Here is a 15829-nt window from a genome sequence, read left to right as displayed (position 1 = left end):
TTTTGACTCAAATGTAACAACGGATGCTAGAATGTGATTCGGGGTGGAATTCCATGCTTAAAAATGTTATTATTAGCTGTTTTTAAAAATCGAGTGTTTTTGCTCCCAGAGGAAGAAAACGCGTGATGCCGGGGTCAGAAAAAAACTGCCCAGGAGCAAAAAAATTTTTTTTGACTCAAATGTAACAACGGATGCTAGAATGTGATTCGGGGTGGAATTCCATGCTTAAAAATGTTATTATTAGCTGTTTTTAAAAATCGAGTGTTTTTGCTCTCAGAGGAAGAAAACGCGTGATGCCGGGATCAGAAAAAAAACTGCCCAGGAGCAAAAAAATTTTTTTGACTCAAATGTAACAACGGATGCTAGAATGTGATTCGGGGTGGAATTCCATGCTTAAAAATGTTATTATTAGCTGTTTTTAAAAATCGAGTGTTTTTGCTGCCCGAGGAAGAAAACTCGTGATGCCGGGGTCAGAAAAAAAACTGCCCAGGAGCAAAAAATTTTTTTTTGACTCAAATGTAACAACGGATGCTAGAATGTGATTCGGGGTGGAATTCCATGCTTAAAAATGTTATTATTAGCTGTTTTTAAAAATCGAGTGTTTTTGCTGCCCGAGGAAGAAAACGCGTGATGCCGGGGTCAGAAAAAAAACTGCCCAGGAGCAAAAAATTTTTTTTTGACTCAAATGTAACAACGGATGCTAGAATGTGATTCGGGGTGGAATTCCATGCTTAAAAATTTTATTATTAGCTGTTTTTAAAAATCGAGTGTTTTTGCTGCCCGAGGAGGAAAACGCGTGATGCCGGGGTCAGAAAAAAAACTGCCCAGGAGCAAAAAAAATTTTTTTGACTCAAATGTAACAACGGATGCTAGAATGTGATTCGGGGTGGAATTCCATGCTTAAAAATGTTATTATTAGCTGTTTTTAAAAATCGAGTGTTTTAGCTGCCCGAGGAAGAAAACGCGTGATGCCGGGGTCAGAAAAAAAACTGCCCAGGAGCAAAAAAATTTTTTTTGACTCAAATGTAACAACGGATGCTAGAATGTGATTCGGGGGGGAATTCCATGCTTAAAAATGTTACTATTAGCTGTTTTTAAAAATCGAGTGTTTTTGCTGCCCGAGGAAGAAAACGCGTGATGCCGGGGTCAGAAAAAAAACTGCCCAGGAGCAAAAAATTTTTTTTTGACTCAAATGTAACAACGGATGCTAGAATGTGATTCGGGGTGGAATTCCATGCTTAAAAATGTTATTATTCGCTGTTTTTAAAAATCGAGTGTTTTTGCTCCCAGAGGAAGAAAACGCGTGATGCCGGGGTCAGAAAAAAAACTGCCCAGGAGCAAAAATTTTTTTTTGACTCAAATGTAACAACGGATGCTAGAATGTGATTCGGGGTGGAATTCCATGCTTAAAAATGTTATTATTAGCTGTTTTTAAAAATCGAGTGTTTTTGCTCCCAGAGGAAGAAAACGCGTGATGCCGGGGTCAGAAAAAAGCTGCCCAGGAGCAAAAAATTTTTTTTGACTCAAATGTAACAACGGATGCTAGAATGTGATTCGGGGTGGAATTCCATGCTTAAAAATGTTATTATTAGCTGTTTTTAAAAATCGAGTGTTTTTGCTCCCAGAGGAAGAAAACGCGTGATGCCGGGGTCAGAAAAAAAGCCGCCCAGGAGCAAAAAATTTTTTTTTGACTCAAATGTAACAACGGATGCTAGAATGTGATTCGGGGTGGAATTCCATGCTTAAAAATGTTATTATTAGCTGTTTTTAAAAATCGAGTGTTTTTGCTCCGAGAGGAAGAAAACGCGTGATGCCGGGGTCAGAAAAAAACTGCCCAGGAGCAAAAAAATTTTTTTGACTCAAATGTAACAACTGATGCTAGAATGTGATTCAGGGTGGAATTCCATGCTTAAAAATGTTATTATTAGCTGTTTTTAAAAATCGAGTGTTTTTCCTGCCCGAGGAAGAAAACGCGTGATGCCGGGGTCAGAAAAAAAACTGCCCAGGAGCAAAAAAAATTTTTTTGACTCAAATGTAACAACGGATGCTAGAATGTGATTCGGGGTGGAATTCCATGCTTAAAAATTTTATTATTAGCTGTTTTTAAAAATCGAGTGTTTTTGCTGCCGGAGGAGGAAAACGCGTGATGCCGGGGTCAGAAAAAAAACTGCCCAGGAGCAAAAAAATTTTTTTTGACTCAAATGTAACAACGGATGCTAGAATGTGATTCGGGGTGGAATTCCATGCTTAAAAATGTTATTATTAGCTGTTTTTAAAAATCGAGTGTTTTTGCTCCGAGAGGAAGAAAACGCGTGATGCCGGGGTCAGAAAAAAAACTGCCCAGGAGCAAAAAAAATTTTTTTGACTCAAATGTAACAACGGATGCTAGAATGTGATTCAGGGTGGAATTCCATGCTTAAAAATTTTATTATTAGCTGTTTTTAAAAATCGAGTGTTTTTGCTGCCTGAGGAGGAAAACGCGTGATGCCGGGGTCAGAAAAAAAACTGCCCAGGAGCAAAAAAATTTTTTTTGACTCAAATGTAACAACGGATGCTAGAATGTGATTCGGGGTGGAATTCCATTCTTAAAAATGTTATTATTAGCTGTTTTTAAAAATCGAGTGTTTTTGCTCCGAGAGGAAGAAAACGCGTGATGCCGGGGTCAGAAAAAAACTGCCCAGGAGCAAAAAAATTTTTTTTGACTCAAATGTAACAACGGATGCTAGAATGTGATTCGGGGTGGAATTCCATGCTTAAAAATGTTATTATTAGCTGTTTTTAAAAATCGAGTGTTTTTGCTCCCAGAGGAAGAAAACGCGTGATGCCGGGGTCAGAAAAAAACTGCCCAGGAGCAAAAAAATTTTTTTTGACTCAAATGTAACAACGGATGCTAGAATGTGATTCGGGGTGGAATTCCATGCTTAAAAATGTTATTATTAGCTGTTTTTAAAAATCGAGTGTTTTTGCTCTCAGAGGAAGAAAACGCGTGATGCCGGGATCAGAAAAAAAACTGCCCAGGAGCAAAAAAATTTTTTTGACTCAAATGTAACAACGGATGCTAGAATGTGATTCGGGGTGGAATTCCATGCTTAAAAATGTTATTATTAGCTGTTTTTAAAAATCGAGTGTTTTTGCTGCCCGAGGAAGAAAACTCGTGATGCCGGGGTCAGAAAGAAAACTGCCCAGGAGCAAAAAATTTTTTTTTGACTCAAATGTAACAGCGGATGCTAGAATGTGATTCGGGGTGGAATTCCATGCTTAAAAATGTTATTATTAGCTGTTTTTAAAAATCGAGTGTTTTTGCTCCGAGAGGAAGAAAACGCGTGATGCCGGGGTCAGAAAAAAAACTGCCCAGGAGCAAAAAAAATTTTTTTGACTCAAATGTAACAACGGATGCTAGAATGTGATTCAGGGTGGAATTCCATGCTTAAAAATTTTATTATTAGCTGTTTTTAAAAATCGAGTGTTTTTGCTGCCTGAGGAGGAAAACGCGTGATGCCGGGGTCAGAAAAAAAACTGCCCAGGAGCAAAAAAATTTTTTTTGACTCAAATGTAACAACGGATGCTAGAATGTGATTCGGGGTGGAATTCCATTCTTAAAAATGTTATTATTAGCTGTTTTTAAAAATCGAGTGTTTTTGCTCCGAGAGGAAGAAAACGCGTGATGCCGGGGTCAGAAAAAAACTGCCCAGGAGCAAAAAAATTTTTTTTGACTCAAATGTAACAACGGATGCTAGAATGTGATTCGGGGTGGAATTCCATTCTTAAAAATGTTATTATTAGCTGTTTTTAAAAATCGAGTGTTTTTGCTCCGAGAGGAAGAAAACGCGTGATGCCGGGGTCAGAAAAAAACTGCCCAGGAGCAAAAAAATTTTTTTTGACTCAAATGTAACAACGGATGCTAGAATGTGATTCGGGGTGGAATTCCATGCTTAAAAATGTTATTATTAGCTGTTTTTAAAAATCGAGTGTTTTTGCTCCCAGAGGAAGAAAACGCGTGATGCCGGGGTCAGAAAAAAACTGCCCAGGAGCAAAAAAATTTTTTTTGACTCAAATGTAACAACGGATGCTAGAATGTGATTCGGGGTGGAATTCCATGCTTAAAAATGTTATTATTAGCTGTTTTTAAAAATCGAGTGTTTTTGCTCTCAGAGGAAGAAAACGCGTGATGCCGGGATCAGAAAAAAAACTGCCCAGGAGCAAAAAAATTTTTTTGACTCAAATGTAACAACGGATGCTAGAATGTGATTCGGGGTGGAATTCCATGCTTAAAAATGTTATTATTAGCTGTTTTTAAAAATCGAGTGTTTTTGCTGCCCGAGGAAGAAAACTCGTGATGCCGGGGTCAGAAAGAAAACTGCCCAGGAGCAAAAAATTTTTTTTTGACTCAAATGTAACAGCGGATGCTAGAATGTGATTCGGGGTGGAATTCCATGCTTAAAAATGTTATTATTAGCTGTTTTTAAAAATCGAGTGTTTTTGCTGCCCGAGGAAGAAAACGCGTGATGCCGGGGTCAGAAAAAAAACTGCCCAGGAGCAAAAAATTTTTTTTTGACTCAAATGTAACAACGGATGCTAGAATGTGATTCGGGGTGGAATTCCATGCTTAAAAATTTTATTATTAGCTGTTTTTAAAAATCGAGTGTTTTTGCTGCCTGAGGAGGAAAACGCGTGATGCCGGGGTCAGAAAAAAAACTGCCCAGGAGCAAAAAAAATTTTTTTGACTCAAATGTAACAACGGATGCTAGAATGTGATTCGGGGTGGAATTCCATGCTTAAAAATGTTATTATTAGCTGTTTTTAAAAATCGAGTGTTTTAGCTGCCCGAGGAAGAAAACGCGTGATGCCGGGGTCAGAAAAAAAACTGCCCAGGAGCAAAAAAATTTTTTTTTACTCAAATGTAACAACGGATGCTAGAATGTGATTCGGGGGGGAATTCCATGCTTAAAAATGTTACTATTAGCTGTTTTTAAAAATCGAGTGTTTTTGCTGCCCGAGGAAGAAAACGCGTGATGCCGGGGTCAGAAAAAAAACTGCCCAGGAGCAAAAAAATTTTTTTTGACTCAAATGTAACAATGGATGCTAGAATGTGATTCGGGGTGGAATTCCATGCTTAAAAATGTTATTATTAGCTGTTTTTAAAAATCGAGTGTTTTTGCTCCCAGAGGAAGAAAACGCGTGATGCCGGGGTCAGAAAAAAAACTGCCCAGGAGCAAAAATTTTTTTTTGACTCAAATGTAACAACGGATGCTAGAATGTGATTCGGGGTGGAATTCCATGCTTAAAAATGTTATTATTAGCTGTTTTTAAAAATCGAGTGTTTTTGCTCCCAGAGGAAGAAAACGCGTGATGCCGGGGTCAGAAAAAAGCTGCCCAGGAGCAAAAATTTTTTTTTGACTCAAATGTAACAACGGATGCTAGAATGTGATTCGGGGTGGAATTCCATGCTTAAAAATGTTATTATTAGCTGTTTTTAAAAATCGAGTGTTTTTGCTCCGAGAGGAAGAAAACGCGTGATGCCGGGGTCAGAAAAAAACTGCCCAGGAGCAAAAAAATTTTTTTGACTCAAATGTAACAACGGATGCTAGAATGTGATTCAGGGTGGAATTCCATGCTTAAAAATTTTATTATTAGCTGTTTTTAAAAATCGAGTGTTTTTGCTGCCCGAGGAAGAAAACGCGTGATGCCGGGGTCAGAAAAAAAACTTCCCAGGAGCAAAAAAATTTTTTTTGACTCAAATGTAACAACGGATGCTAGAATGTGATTCGGGGTGGAATTCCATGCTTAAAAATGTTATTATTAGCTGTTTTTAAAAATCGAGTGTTTTTCCTCCGAGAGGAAGAAAACGCGTGATGCCGGGGTCAGAAAAAAACTGCCCAGGAGCAAAAAAATTTTTTTTGACTCAAATGTAACAACGGATGCTAGAATGTGATTCGGGGTGGAATTCCATGCTTAAAAATGTTATTATTAGCTGTTTTTAAAAATCGAGTGTTTTTGCTCCCAGAGGAAGAAAACGCGTGATGCCGGGGTCAGAAAAAAAACTGCCCAGGAGCAAAAAATTTTTTTTGACTCAAATGTAACAACGGATGCTAGAATGTGATTCGGGGTGGAATTCCATGCTTAAAAATGTTATTATTAGCTGTTTTTAAAAATCGAGTGTTTTTGCTGCCCGAGGAAGAAAACGCGTGATGCCGGGGTCAGAAAAAAACTGCCCAGGAGCAAAAAAATTTTTTTTGACTCAAATGTAACAACGGATGCTAGAATGTGATTTGGGGTGGAATTCCATGCTTAAAAATGTTATTATTAGCAGTTTTTAAAAATCTAGTGTTTTTGCTCCCAGAGGAAGAAAACGCGTGATGCCGGGGTCAGAAAAAAAACTGCCCAGGAGCAAAAATTTTTTTTTGACTCAAATGTAACAACGGATGCTAGAATGTGATTCGGGGTGGAATTCCATGCTTAAAAATGTTATTATTAGCTGTTTTTAAAAATCGAGTGTTTTTGCTGCCCGAGGAAGAAAACGCGTGATGCCGGGGTTAGAAAAAAAACTGCCCAGGAGCAAAAAAATTTTTTTTGACTCAAATGTAACAACGGATGCTAGAATGTGATTCAGGGTGGAATTCCATGCTTAAAAATGTTATTATTAGCTGTTTTTAAAAATCGAGTGTTTTTGCTGCCCGAGGAAGAAAACGCGTGAGGCCGGGGTCAGAAAAAAAACTGCCCAGGAGCAAAAAAATTTTTTTTTGACTCAAATGTAACAACGGATGCTAGAATGTGATTCGGGGTGGAATTCCATGCTTAAAAATGTTATTATTAGCTGTTTTTAAAAATCGAGTGTTTTTGCTGCCTGAGGAGGAAAACGCGTGATGCCGGGGTCAGAAAAAAAACTGCCCAGGAGCAAAAAAATTTCTTTTGACTCAAATGTAACAACGGATGCTAGAATGTGATTCGGGGTGGAATTCCATGCTTAAAAATGTTATTATTAGCTGTTTTTAAAAATCGAGTGTTTTTGCTCCGAGAGGAAGAAAACGCGTGATGCCGGGGTCAGAAAAAAAACTGCCCAGGAGCAAAAAAATTTTTTTCGACTCAAATGTAACAACGGATGCTAGAATGTGATTCGGGGTGGAATTCCATGCTTAAAAATTTTATTATTAGCTGTTTTTAAAAATCGAGTGTTTTTGCTGCCTGAGGAGGAAAACGCGTGATGCCGGGGTCAGAAAAAAAACTGCCCAGGAGCAAAAAAAATTTTTTTGACTCAAATGTAACAACGGATGTTTGAATGTGATTCGGGGTGGAATTCCATGCTTAAAAATGTTATTATTAGCTGTTTTTAAAAATCGAGTGTTTTTGCTCCGAGAGGAAGAAAACGCGTGATGCCGGGGTCAGAAAAAAAACTGTCCAGGAGCAAAAAATTTTTTTTTGACTCAAATGTAACAACGGATGCTAGAATGTGATTCGGGGTGGAATTCCATGCTTAAAAATGTTATTATTAGCTGTTTTTAAAAATCGAGTGTTTTTCCTGCCCGAGGAAGAAAACGCGTGATGCCGGGGTCAGAAAAAAAACTGCCGAGGAGCAAAAAAAATTTTTTTGACTCAAATGTAACAACGGATGCTAGAATGTGATTCGGGGTGGAATTCCATGCTTTAAAATGTTATTATTAGCTGTTTTTAAAAATCGAGTGTTTTTGCTCCCAGAGGAAGAAAATGCGTGATGCCGGGGTCAGAAAAAAAACTGCCCAGGAGCAAAAAAATTTTTTTTGACTCAAATGTAACAACGGATGCTAGAATGTGATTCGGGGTGGAATTCCATGCTTAAAAATGTTATTATTAGCTGTTTTTAAAAATCGAGTGTTTTTGCTCCGAGAGGAAGAAAACGCGTGATGCCGGGGTCAGAAAAAAACTGCCCAGGAGCAAAAAATTTTTTTTTGACTCAAATGTAACAACGGATGCTAGAATGTGATTCGGGGTGGAATTCCATGCTTAAAAATGTTATTATTAGCTGTTTTTAAAAATCGAGTGTTTTTGCTCCGAGAGGAAGAAAACGCGTGATGCCGGGGTCAGAAAAAAAACTGCCCAGGAGCAAAAAAATTTTTTTTGACTCAAATGTAACAACGGATGCTAGAATGTGATTCGGGGTGGAATTCCATGCTTAAAAATGTTATTATTAGCTGTTTTTAAAAATCGAGTGTTTTTGCTGCCCGAGGAAGAAAACGCGTGATGCCGGGGTCAGAAAAAAAACTGCCCAGGAGCAAAAAAATGTTTTTTGACTCAAATGTAACAACGGATGCTAGAATGTGATTCGGGGTGGAATTCCATGCTTTAAAATTTTATTATTAGCTGTTTTTAAAAATCGAGTGTTTTTGCTGCCTGAGGAGGAAAACGCGTGATGCCGGGGTCAGAAAAAAAACTGCCCAGGAGCAAAAAATTTTTGACTCAAATGTAACAACGGATGCTAGAATGTGATTCGGGGTGGAATTCCATGCTTAAAAATGTTATTATTAGCTGTTTTTAAAAATCGAGTGTTTTTGCTGCCCGAGGAAGAAAACGCGTGATGCCGGGGTCAGAAAAAAACTGCCCAGGAGCAAAAAAATTTTTTTTGACTCAAATGTAACAACGGATGCTAGAATGTGATTTGGGGTGGAATTCCATGCTTAAAAATGTTATTATTAGCAGTTTTTAAAAATCTAGTGTTTTTGCTCCCAGAGGAAGAAAACGCGTGATGCCGGGGTCAGAAAAAAAACTGCCCAGGAGCAAAAATTTTTTTTTGACTCAAATGTAACAACGGATGCTAGAATGTGATTCGGGGTGGAATTCCATGCTTAAAAATGTTATTATTAGCTGTTTTTAAAAATCGAGTGTTTTTGCTGCCCGAGGAAGAAAACGCGTGATGCCGGGGTTAGAAAAAAAACTGCCCAGGAGCAAAAAAATTTTTTTTGACTCAAATGTAACAACGGATGCTAGAATGTGATTCAGGGTGGAATTCCATGCTTAAAAATGTTATTATTAGCTGTTTTTAAAAATCGAGTGTTTTTGCTGCCCGAGGAAGAAAACGCGTGAGGCCGGGGTCAGAAAAAAAACTGCCCAGGAGCAAAAAAATTTTTTTTTGACTCAAATGTAACAACGGATGCTAGAATGTGATTCGGGGTGGAATTCCATGCTTAAAAATGTTATTATTAGCTGTTTTTAAAAATCGAGTGTTTTTGCTGCCTGAGGAGGAAAACGCGTGATGCCGGGGTCAGAAAAAAAACTGCCCAGGAGCAAAAAAATTTCTTTTGACTCAAATGTAACAACGGATGCTAGAATGTGATTCGGGGTGGAATTCCATGCTTAAAAATGTTATTATTAGCTGTTTTTAAAAATCGAGTGTTTTTGCTCCGAGAGGAAGAAAACGCGTGATGCCGGGGTCAGAAAAAAAACTGCCCAGAAGCAAAAAAAATTTTTTTGACTCAAATGTAACAACGGATACTAGAATGTGATTCGGGGTGGAATTCCATGCTTAAAAATGTTATTATTAGCTGTTTTTAAAAATCGAGTGTTTTTGCTGCCCGAGGAAGAAAACGCGTGATACCGGGGTCAGAAAAAAAACTGCCCAGGAGCAAAAAAATTTTTTTCGACTCAAATGTAACAACGGATGCTAGAATGTGATTCGGGGTGGAATTCCATGCTTAAAAATTTTATTATTAGCTGTTTTTAAAAATCGAGTGTTTTTGCTGCCTGAGGAGGAAAACGCGTGATGCCGGGGTCAGAAAAAAAACTGCCCAGGAGCAAAAAAAATTTTTTTGACTCAAATGTAACAACGGATGTTTGAATGTGATTCGGGGTGGAATTCCATGCTTAAAAATGTTATTATTAGCTGTTTTTAAAAATCGAGTGTTTTTGCTCCGAGAGGAAGAAAACGCGTGATGCCGGGGTCAGAAAAAAAACTGTCCAGGAGCAAAAAATTTTTTTTTGACTCAAATGTAACAACGGATGCTAGAATGTGATTCGGGGTGGAATTCCATGCTTAAAAATGTTATTATTAGCTGTTTTTAAAAATCGAGTGTTTTTCCTGCCCGAGGAAGAAAACGCGTGATGCCGGGGTCAGAAAAAAAACTGCCGAGGAGCAAAAAAAATTTTTTTGACTCAAATGTAACAACGGATGCTAGAATGTGATTCGGGGTGGAATTCCATGCTTTAAAATGTTATTATTAGCTGTTTTTAAAAATCGAGTGTTTTTGCTCCCAGAGGAAGAAAACGCGTGATGCCGGGGTCAGAAAAAAAACTGCCCAGGAGCAAAAAAATTTTTTTTGACTCAAATGTAACAACGGATGCTAGAATGTGATTCGGGGTGGAATTCCATGCTTAAAAATGTTATTATTAGCTGTTTTTAAAAATCGAGTGTTTTTGCTCCGAGAGGAAGAAAACGCGTGATGCCGGGGTCAGAAAAAAACTGCCCAGGAGCAAAAAATTTTTTTTTGACTCAAATGTAACAACGGATGCTAGAATGTGATTCGGGGTGGAATTCCATGCTTAAAAATGTTATTATTAGCTGTTTTTAAAAATCGAGTGTTTTTGCTCCGAGAGGAAGAAAACGCGTGATGCCGGGGTCAGAAAAAAAACTGCCCAGGAGCAAAAAAATTTTTTTTGACTCAAATGTAACAACGGATGCTAGAATGTGATTCGGGGTGGAATTCCATGCTTAAAAATGTTATTATTAGCTGTTTTTAAAAATCGAGTGTTTTTGCTGCCCGAGGAAGAAAACGCGTGATGCCGGGGTCAGAAAAAAAACTGCCCAGGAGCAAAAAAATGTTTTTTGACTCAAATGTAACAACGGATGCTAGAATGTGATTCGGGGTGGAATTCCATGCTTTAAAATTTTATTATTAGCTGTTTTTAAAAATCGAGTGTTTTTGCTGCCTGAGGAGGAAAACGCGTGATGCCGGGGTCAGAAAAAAAACTGCCCAGGAGCAAAAAATTTTTGACTCAAATGTAACAACGGATGCTAGAATGTGATTCGGGGTGGAATTCCATGCTTAAAAATGTTATTATTAGCTGTTTTTAAAAATCGAGTGTTTTTGCTCCGAGAGGAAGAAAACGCGTGATGCCGGGGTCAGAAAAAAACTGCCCAGGAGCAAAAAAATTTTTTTTGACTCAAATGTAACAACGGATGCTAGAATGTGATTCGGGGTGGAATTCCATGCTTAAAAATGTTATTATTAGCTGTTTTTAAAAATCGAGTGTTTTTGCTGCCCGAGGAAGAAAACGCGTGATGCCGGGGTCAGAAAAAAAACTGCCCAGGAGCAAAAAAATTTTTTTTGACTCAAATGTAACAACGGATGCTAGAATGTGATTCGGGGTGGAATTCCATGCTTAAAAATTTTATTATTAGCTGTTTTTAAAAATCGAGTGTTTTTGCTCCGAGAGGAAGAAAACGCGTGATGCCGGGGTCAGAAAAAAAACTGCCCAGGAGCAAAAAAAATTTTTTTGACTCAAATGTAACAATGGATGCTAGAATGTGATTCGGGGTGGAATTCCATGCTTAAAAATTTTATTATTAGCTGTTTTTAAAAATCGAGTGTTTTTGCTGCCTGAGGAGTTAAACGCGTGATGCCGGGGTCAGAAAAAAAACTGCCCAGGAGCAAAAAAAATTTTTTTGACTCAAATGTAACAACGGATGCTAGAATGTGATTCGGGGTGGAATTCCATGCTTAAAAATGTTATTATTAGCTGTTTTTAAAAATCGAGTGTTTTTGCTCCGAGAGGAAGAAAACGCGTGATGCCGGGGTCAGAAAAAAACTGCCCAGGAGCAAAAAAATTTTTTTTGACTCAAATGTAACAACGGATGCTAGAATGTGATTCGGGGTGGAATTCCATGCTTAAAAATGTTATTATTAGCTGTTTTTAAAAATCGAGTGTTTTTGCTCCCAGAGGAAGAAAACGCGTGATGCCGGGGTCAGAAAAAAAACTGCCCAGGAGCAAAAAAATTTTTTTTGACTCAAATGTAACAACGGATGCTAGAATGTGATTCGGGGTGGAATTCCATGCTTAAAAATGTTATTATTAGCTGTTTTTAAAAATCGAGTGTTTTTGCTGCCCGAGGAAGAAAACGCGTGATGCCGGGGTCAGAAAAAAAACTGCCCAGGAGCAAAAAAATGTTTTTTGACTCAAATGTAACAACGGATGCTAGAATGTGATTCGGGGTGGAATTCCATGCTTTAAAATTTTATTATTAGCTGTTTTTAAAAATCGAGTGTTTTTGCTGCCTGAGGAGGAAAACGCGTGATGCCGGGGTCAGAAAAAAAACTGCCCAGGAGCAAAAAATTTTTGACTCAAATGTAACAACGGATGCTAGAATGTGATTCGGGGTGGAATTCCATGCTTAAAAATGTTATTATTAGCTGTTTTTAAAAATCGAGTGTTTTTGCTCCGAGAGGAAGAAAACGCGTGATGCCGGGGTCAGAAAAAAACTGCCCAGGAGCAAAAAAATTTTTTTTGACTCAAATGTAACAACGGATGCTAGAATGTGATTCGGGGTGGAATTCCATGCTTAAAAATGTTATTATTAGCTGTTTTTAAAAATCGAGTGTTTTTGCTGCCCGAGGAAGAAAACGCGTGATGCCGGGGTCAGAAAAAAAACTGCCCAGGAGCAAAAAAATTTTTTTTGACTCAAATGTAACAACGGATGCTAGAATGTGATTCGGGGTGGAATTCCATGCTTAAAAATTTTATTATTAGCTGTTTTTAAAAATCGAGTGTTTTTGCTCCGAGAGGAAGAAAACGCGTGATGCCGGGGTCAGAAAAAAAACTGCCCAGGAGCAAAAAAAATTTTTTTGACTCAAATGTAACAATGGATGCTAGAATGTGATTCGGGGTGGAATTCCATGCTTAAAAATTTTATTATTAGCTGTTTTTAAAAATCGAGTGTTTTTGCTGCCTGAGGAGTTAAACGCGTGATGCCGGGGTCAGAAAAAAAACTGCCCAGGAGCAAAAAAAATTTTTTTGACTCAAATGTAACAACGGATGCTAGAATGTGATTCGGGGTGGAATTCCATGCTTAAAAATGTTATTATTAGCTGTTTTTAAAAATCGAGTGTTTTTGCTCCGAGAGGAAGAAAACGCGTGATGCCGGGGTCAGAAAAAAACTGCCCAGGAGCAAAAAAATTTTTTTTGACTCAAATGTAACAACGGATGCTAGAATGTGATTCGGGGTGGAATTCCATGCTTAAAAATGTTATTATTAGCTGTTTTTAAAAATCGAGTGTTTTTGCTCCCAGAGGAAGAAAACGCGTGATGCCGGGGTCAGAAAAAAAACTGCCCAGGAGCAAAAAAATTTTTTTTGACTCAAATGTAACAACGGATGCTAGAATGTGATTCGGGGTGGAATTCCATGCTTAAAAATGTTATTATTAGCTGTTTTTAAAAATCGAGTGTTTTTGCTCCGAGAGGAAGAAAACGCGTGATGCCGGGGTCAGAAAAAAACTGCCCAGGAGCAAAAAATTTTTTTTTGACTCAAATGTAACAACGGATGCTAGAATGTGATTCGGGGTGGAATTCCATGCTTAAAAATGTTATTATTAGCTGTTTTTAAAAATCGAGTGTTTTTGCTCCGAGAGGAAGAAAACGCGTGATGCCGGGGTCAGAAAAAAAACTGCCCAGGAGCAAAAAAATTTTTTTTGACTCAAATGTAACAACGGATGCTAGAATGTGATTCGGGGTGGAATTCCATGCTTAAAAATGTTATTATTAGCTGTTTTTAAAAATCGAGTGTTTTTCCTGCCCGAGGAAGAAAACGCGTGATGCCGGGGTCAGAAAAAAAACTGCCCAGGAGCAAAAAAATTTTTTTTGACTCAAATGTAACAACGGATGCTAGAATGTGATTCGGGGTGGAATTCCATGCTTAAAAATTTTATTATTAGCTGTTTTTAAAAATCGAGTGTTTTTGCTGCCTGAGGAGGAAAACGCGTGATGCCGGGGTCAGAAAAAAAACTGCCCAGGAGCAAAAATTTTTTGACTCAAATGTAACAACGGATGCTAGAATGTGATTCGGGGTGGAATTCCATGCTTAAAAATGTTATTATTAGCTGTTTTTAAAAATCGAGTGTTTTTGCTCCGAGAGGAAGAAAACGCGTGATGCCGGGGTCAGAAAAAAACTGCCCAGGAGCAAAAAAATTTTTTTTGACTCAAATGTAACAACGGATGCTAGAATGTGATTCGGGGTGGAATTCCATGCTTAAAAATGTTATTATTAGCTGTTTTTAAAAATCGAGTGTTTTTGCTGCCCGAGGAAGAAAACGCGTGATGCCGGGGTCAGAAAAAAAACTGCCCAGGAGCAAAAAAATTTTTTTTGACTCAAATGTAACAACGGATGCTAGAATGTGATTCGGGGTGGAATTCCATGCTTAAAAATTTTATTATTAGCTGTTTTTAAAAATCGAGTGTTTTAGCTGCCCGAGGAAGAAAACGCGTGATGCCGGGGTCAGAAAAAAAACTGCCCAGGAGCAAAAAAATTTTTTTTGACTCAAATGTAACAACGGATGCTAGAATGTGATTCGGGGTGGAATTCCATGCTTAAAAATGTTATTATTAGCTGTTTTTAAAAATTGAGTGTTTTTGCTGCCTGAGGAGGAAAACGCGTGATGCCGGGGTCAGAAAAAAAACTGCCCAGGAGCAAAAAAAATTTTTTTGACTCAAATGTAACAACGGATGCTAGAATGTGATTCGGGGTGGAATTCCATGCTTAAAAATGTTATTATTAGCTGTTTTTAAAAATCGAGTGTTTTTGCTGCCCGAGGAAGAAAACGCGTGATACCGGGGTCAGAAAAAAAACTGCCCAGGAGCAAAAAAATTTTTTTTGACTCAAATGTAACAACGGATGCTAGAATGTGATTCGGGGTGGAATTCCATGCTTAAAAATGTTATTATTAGCTGTTTTTAAAAATCGAGTGTTTTTGCTCCGAGAGGAAGAAAACGCGTGATGCCGGGGTCAGAAAAAAAACTGCCCAGGAGCAAAAAAAAATTTTTTGACTCAAATGTAACAATGGATGCTAGAATGTGATTCGGGGTGGAATTCCATGCTTAAAAATTTTATTATTAGCTGTTTTTAAAAATCGAGTGTTTTTGCTGCCTGAGGAGTTAAACGCGTGATGCCGGGGTCAGAAAAAAAACTGCCCAGGAGCAAAAAAAATTTTTTTGACTCAAATGTAACAACGGATGCTAGAATGTGATTCGGGGTGGAATTCCATGCTTAAAAATGTTATTATTAGCTGTTTTTAAAAATCGAGTGTTTTTGCTCCCAGAGGAAGAAAACGCGTGATGCCGGGGTCAGAAAAAAAACTGCCCAGGAGCAAAAAAATTTTTTTTGACTCAAATGTAACAACGGATGCTAGAATGTGATTCGGGGTGGAATTCCATGCTTAAAAATGTTATTATTAGCTGTTTTTAAAAATCGAGTGTTTTTGCTCCGAGAGGAAGAAAACGCGTGATGCCGGGGTCAGAAAAAAACTGCCCAGGAGCAAAAAATTTTTTTTTGACTCAAATGTAACAACGGATGCTAGAATGTGATTCGGGGTGGAATTCCATGCTTAAAAATGTTATTATTAGCTGTTTTTAAAAATCGAGTGTTTTTGCTGCCCGAGGAAGAAAACGCGTGATGCCGGGGTCAGAAAAAAAACTGCCCAGGAGCAAAAAAATTTTTTTGACTCAAATGTAACAACGGATGCTAGAATGTGATTCGGGGTGGAATTCCATGCTTAAAAATTTTATTATTAGCTGTTTTTAAAAATCGAGTGTTTTTGCTGCCTGAGGAGGAAAACGCGTGATGCCGGGGTCAGAAAAAAAACTGCCCAGGAGCAAA

This window comes from Pantherophis guttatus, chromosome 6, assembly GCF_059756535.1.
Source record: "Pantherophis guttatus breed Tessera chromosome 6, ASM5975653v1, whole genome shotgun sequence".
NCBI lineage: Eukaryota > Metazoa > Chordata > Lepidosauria > Squamata > Colubridae > Pantherophis > Pantherophis guttatus.
The sequence above is the reverse complement of the archived record's forward strand: the minus strand, read 5'-3'. Positions refer to the sequence as shown.